This window comes from Marmota flaviventris, chromosome 18 (assembly GCF_047511675.1).
Source record: "Marmota flaviventris isolate mMarFla1 chromosome 18, mMarFla1.hap1, whole genome shotgun sequence".
In the NCBI taxonomy this organism is placed as follows: Eukaryota; Metazoa; Chordata; class Mammalia; order Rodentia; family Sciuridae; genus Marmota; species Marmota flaviventris.
The window spans coordinates 45,361,216-45,367,215 of record NC_092515.1 but is presented as its reverse complement, the minus strand read 5'-3'; positions in this window follow the sequence as shown (position 1 = coordinate 45,367,215).

Here is a 6,000-nt window from a genome sequence, read left to right as displayed (position 1 = left end):
GCATGATGCAAAATAATACCTATGATGTTGATGTTGGAGTCTCTTCCTTTGGGAACTGCTCTTTAGTAAAGAATTACTCTTCACCTACTCCGCCCATTTGTCCCCCTAATGGTACAGTTTTTATGTGTGGTGGAAATTTAGCTTTTCCCAGGCTCCCAGCAAATTGGACTGGTGGTTGCGTTCTGGCATTACTGCTTCCTGATATCACGATTATTTCAGGAGATGAACCCCTACCCATTCCTAGCCTAGACACCCTAGTTAGAAGACACAAGAGAGCTGTTCAGGCCTTACCACTCCTTGTTGGCCTTGGAATAACCGCTGCTGTGGGCACAGGCACAGCTGGACTGGGTACGGCTATACATTCTTATCACCGTCTATCTCAGCAGCTTATAGATGATGTGCAGACCCTATCTGGCACTATTAGGGACCTACAAGACCAAATTGACTCTTTGGCAGAAGTGGTCCTCCAAAATAGGCGAGGCCTAGACTTACTGACTGCCAATCAGGGGGGAATCTGTTTAGCCTTAGGAGAAAGGTGCTACTTCTATGCCAATAAATCAGGCATAGTTCGCACGAAAATCAAGGAGCTTCAAGAAGACCTAGAGAAAAGGAGAAAAGAATTATTCGAGAACCCTCTTTGGACTGGGATGAATGGGTTCCTGCCCTACCTTCTTCCCCTCCTGGGGCCCTTACTGGGTCTTCTTTTGATTGCAACCTTGGGACCTTGTGTTGCAAATAGGATAACTCAATTCATTAAGGACCAGATTAACATTTTAACCTCCAAGCCAATACAGGTTCACTACCAACGCCTGGAGATGGACGACTCCGCCCACGAGGTGTACTTACGACCCATCCGGAGATGAGATGTAACTGGACAGGAGCCAATACCCGAGCCCTCCTATGTATGCCTGCTTTTGCCCAGGTCCCTAATTACCCTGCCGACTTGGTGCCATCATCCCAGACCCTTACGTTCAGAAAGCTCCCTGGTCATAGCTATCCCACTGGCAAAGATGATGACTGGGATCTGCAGTTGTGTCCTGCTGGCCATGACATCCTAACTGAAAAGTGTCCATTTACATAGGACAAGAGCTGATCTTGTAGTACCCAGTGACGGGCAACTTCCACGCTTGCACTGCAACCTAAGCCAGGGGAATGGGGCCTCCCCAGAGACGGGTAAGCAGTGCAAGGGCGGTGGACGACCTAAGACAGGGGCTACTTGATTCCCATTGACATGGAAAAAACAAAAAAGGGGGACTTGCTGGTAGCAGGCCCGCCCTGGACCCTGGGGACTCAACCCCCAGTTCTTTGTTATGCATGTCAATGTGGCCAACTCACAAGGCCATGACACGGGCTTGCGGTTCCCTGTTTATCTGCCTCGCACATATGTGTCTCTCGGGAACATCTTGACCTGTTCGAGCCTCCTGATAGGGGATGGTGACATGACGGTAACCCAAGGACGCAATTATTACTCTTCCCTCCTCACTTTTGAGTAATTTCCCGCAGCTGTTAAAAAGATATATAAGGGGAACAAATCTGGCAATAAAGCGCGCACACGCTCCCTCCTGGATGAAGAACCTTGGTGTCCTGTGTATTTTTAACCCCGCCGTCCCTCGCCGGACTCTACTCCGTTAGCCGGACGCGGCAGAACCTGGAGGGCTTCTCTGAGGGGGCAGAATGAAGATTTTCAGAGATGGACAAATACAGATGACCTTGCTGGAGTGAAGGGAACTGCCTGCACAGTGGCAGGGAGGTGTGACTGTGACCTTCCTAGCTGACTGGGTGCCCTTCAATAGTTCCTAATCTTCTATACACCATTATCTGAGAACCTTTGAGGGCCCCTCCCTTCTCAGTCTGACCCTTCTTTATGAAGGCATTTCTGTAGATACCCCATCAACACATGACCAAGGTCCAGTTTACAGTCACTTATCCACTGGAAAGATGTGAAACAAGTGCCTGCCTGTCCAGGGAACTCCCAGAGATTAGGTGCCTCTGAGAGATTCTGAATCATCCTGAGCCCTGCATGGGTGAATGGAAGCCAGTGTGGGTTAGGAGACCTGCTCAACCTGACTTCCCTGATGAAGTGGTGTGGGGCTCAACTTTAGGCAGCCTAGAGGTTCCCCTGCAAACCATCCTTGACTAGATTCTCCCCACCCTCCATAGGCTCTTACAGCTCAGTTTTGTGTCCTTCTCATCCACTTTGGGGAGCAATCAGCTTTAGCCAGATGTCAGGAGACAGCATGATGAGAGCACTGCTTCTCCTTGACCTCCACCCAATCCACAAGGCTGCTGTGGATTCAGTTCCTCTGCAGTCTTCTCTGCTCCAAGCCAATACCCCAGCCCCTTCCTGAGCAGATGCTTACTCTGCCCTGAGTCTCCTGATCTAATTCATAGCTGGGCTTTGGGCCCCTCCTAGTTGAGTCCTATTATAAGCTCCTTTGTGTCAACTGGACAACAAGTGCTTCTTCCTAATCTGGAGACTGCTAGGGTGAAGGTTCCCATGGGCTCTGCCATTTATGGCACCATCTTACACAGGCCTTGGCTTTGACAATGACCAAGATAATAGTAATAATGTGAAATGAAGAAGAGTCTCGGCATTGTATCTGTTTATGTTGGTATATATTATACCTTATACATATATAGAGATGAGAGAGAGAGAGAGAGAGAGAGAGAGAGAGAGAGAGAGAATGGAAGATGGAAGCAGAGTCTAGAAGTCAAAACAAACATCTGCAGTGAGATCCCCCAACACGTGGTTTAAATACAATTTGATCTAAGACCATCAGAAAAGTGTTGAAGAGGATATGGAGCAACTGATACCCTCATAAATGGCTGGTAGGGATGCAAAGTGACAGAGTCTTTGTGGAGCAGAGTTTGGTATTTCCCTTAAAGGTTCCACACACACTTGCCATATGACTCAACAGTTCTCCTCTCAGGTCTTCCCTCAACAGAAATGTCAGCATGGGTCCTTATAAATAATTTCTGATAATGTCCCTAAGAACTTCATTAAATTAGTTAAAAAAATGGAAGTCACTCAGATGTATATCAACTGGTCAGTGCATAAAGTGTGTTGTGTGCCTACGAGGAAACGGAATCTGAGATCTGCTTGCATCTCAAAAATAGGATGTGAAGTGACAGAGTCATTCCTAAAAGTGTCCATTTGTATCATATTTGGGGCAAGGCAAACTAGAGGAACAAGCAATTAGGTGACTGCCTTAGAGCAGGATTCAGGGCAAGGAAGGACTACAAAGGGGCATGAGGAAGTTTAGGAAGTGAAAGAAACTGGTAAAACTTGTGGTGGTGGTGTTTGCTTATCTTACATATTACCTCAGAGTGAGTAAATTGTACACTCAAGAGATTAATTTAATTGTATATAAGTTATTCCACACTGGGCTGTGAATGGATGTAGCTCAGTGGTATAGTGCTTACCTAGCAGGCCAAGGTGGTAGGTGTGGTCCCTAGTACTGTACACACTCACACACACACACACACACACACACACACACACACACACACATATTGTACACTAAAGCAATTTAAAAAGCTATTAAAAATCTACCAAATATCATGGAAACCCTTTGTATAATACAGTGTGCTTGTGCAGAAATGAAACATAGAGGCATGTTCACAAGAACTCAGTAAATGCTATATGGTTGCACCCATCAGTCTTCACCAAAAGGAAAGTCTTTCCTGTGCTGGGTCCCGCAGGCTTAATGTTAACCTTGTCTGTGCCCTGGTGGCCCAGTTGACAAAATGGAATTTTCATCTTTTGCCTGAAATTCATGAAGGTCTTTTGTTTTAAATGTAGTGAATGGAAACAAGGGAGCCATCTCCCCTGGGAAAATTGGTGCCCTAGGAGGGCATGTTGGTCAGAGGTTGGAGAGTGGGGGACTCCCAAGTCTCATCCTTTGGGATGAGAAATCCAGCCTCTGAATGTCTGATAGAAAAAGATTTGAGGGAACCCAGAGACACATTGAGCATTATTTGCTACCTTTGTACAATGAGAAAAGATGAGAGGGGTTTAATAGGAGGGGCCAGAGAAGCTTAGGAAGAGCAATGAGGGGAGAAGGAAAATCAATGATGTGGATGCATAGTGAGTGGGGGATGGTCAGGAGGCTGCAGGGGGAATTCTGCAAGGCAGAGGGACACCTTACTAGATGGAGAGGTTCTCAGGGAACCAGGGACAAGAACCTCTTGTCTGGAACTCTTGAGACTCCAAGGCCTTTTCCAGGACACACCACACAGAGAAGCATCTTCTCAGATGTGGTATAATCTTGTCAGTGTGGGGCTCATAGTGTCTGCAGATTCACAGAGAATAATAGCCAAGTTCAGAAGACAGAACTCTGAGGATGCCACTTGGCTCTCCTGGACATACTCAGCTGACCCAGGCTCTAGAGTCAATGGAAGAACCCAGTCCTGCTTGCCACAAGTGTGGGGATGGAAATAGATGGGGAAGTGGTTGTTTTAAATAGGCAGACATTTTCCTGTACTTTGCAAACTTGGTTGCTGAGATCTGGGGCTGTAGGTGCTAGGGTCTCAAAACTTGTGTCCACCCAATTCACACACTGAAACCTAGTCTCCAATATGATGGCTTTAAGAGTTAGGTTCATAGCTGGGTGTGGCGGGCCATGACTGAAATCCCAGTGGCTGTGGAGGCTCAGACAGGAGGATGGGGAATTCAAAGCCAGCCTCAGCAATGTTGAGGTGCTAAGCAACTCAGTGAGACTCTGTCTCGAAATAAAAATAAATAAATAAATAAAAATACAAAATAGGACTGGGGATGTGGCTCAGTGGTCGAGTGCCCCTGAGTTCGATCCCAGGTACCAAGAGAAAAAGCGTTAGGATAAAAACCACCGGTTATTGCGGAGAGTTCTTCTTCCTCCAACGTTTAAGTCTGAACATTAGAGAAGTGCCAAGGCAAGCCAATAAAGGAGGTGGTATTCAAAAAGTAGTAATACAGACTTCTCCTGGGAGAAAGAAGGGGTCATCCTGGTATCCTGGTATCCCAAGAAGTGAGAGCATCCTGCACCTTTTAGACATTTTAGACTTTCTTTGTTTTCCTACTCTCTTCCCCCTTATCTCCTCCTTCCTGACGAGGCCCAGGAATAGCAAAAAGGTGAGAAGCAGGTGCGCTGGAAGGGCCAAGGTGGAGTGATGGGGCATGATGGGAGCTGCATCCCAGGGGACCTTAACTAGCAGCTCCCTGTCTGTTCAGGGGGTGCTTCATGAACCCCCTTCTAGGAGGGGCAGTATAGGCAGGAATCCTGGTAGCCAAAGTGCTCAGGAGGCATTACCATTCCAGTCTCCCAGGGGTGGTCTCCAAGTCATGGCACCACTGAAAGGACACTCATGAGGTTCACACAAAGTCCAAGGACCACACCACACACTAGCCTCCATTTTATCCATTGACCCTATTACCTATCTACATTGACTGCCTGTCTTTAATTCTGGCTGCAATATGGTCATGGAAGGCATTATTTGCCCCTTATACCATGTAATGACTCAGTGAGAAGGTGCCATCCATGAGTGAAAAAGCCAAAAGCATGCTCTCCACAGTCTCCCAATCTGGTGGCAACTTACTTTTTTTCTTTCTGTCTTTTGTCAGGACTGAGGTTTGAACCCAGGAGAACTTTACTACTGAACTACATCTCTAGTTCTAATCACTCTTCATTTGGAGCCAGTATTGGCATGAGATCAATATTGGCATCATATCCACCATTTTAGTTTAGGAACCATTTTATTCAGGGACTCCCAGACTTTGATTCTGAATGTGCCTGCTAAAACGTTCTCCTCACCCCAGCCCTTGCTTATTGCTGCTGTCCCAGGAAGGACAGCCTTGTCAGTTTGCTCCATGCTACTGACAACAAATCTCTTGTGTGGGATTCTGGTGTGTGGTGTGGTCCTTGGACTTTGTGTGAACCTCATGAGTGTCCTTTCAGTAGTACCATGACTTGGATTGGCTCTCCCATTGATCTTCCTCTCCCTTTTGGGACCTGAGCTGCTTTG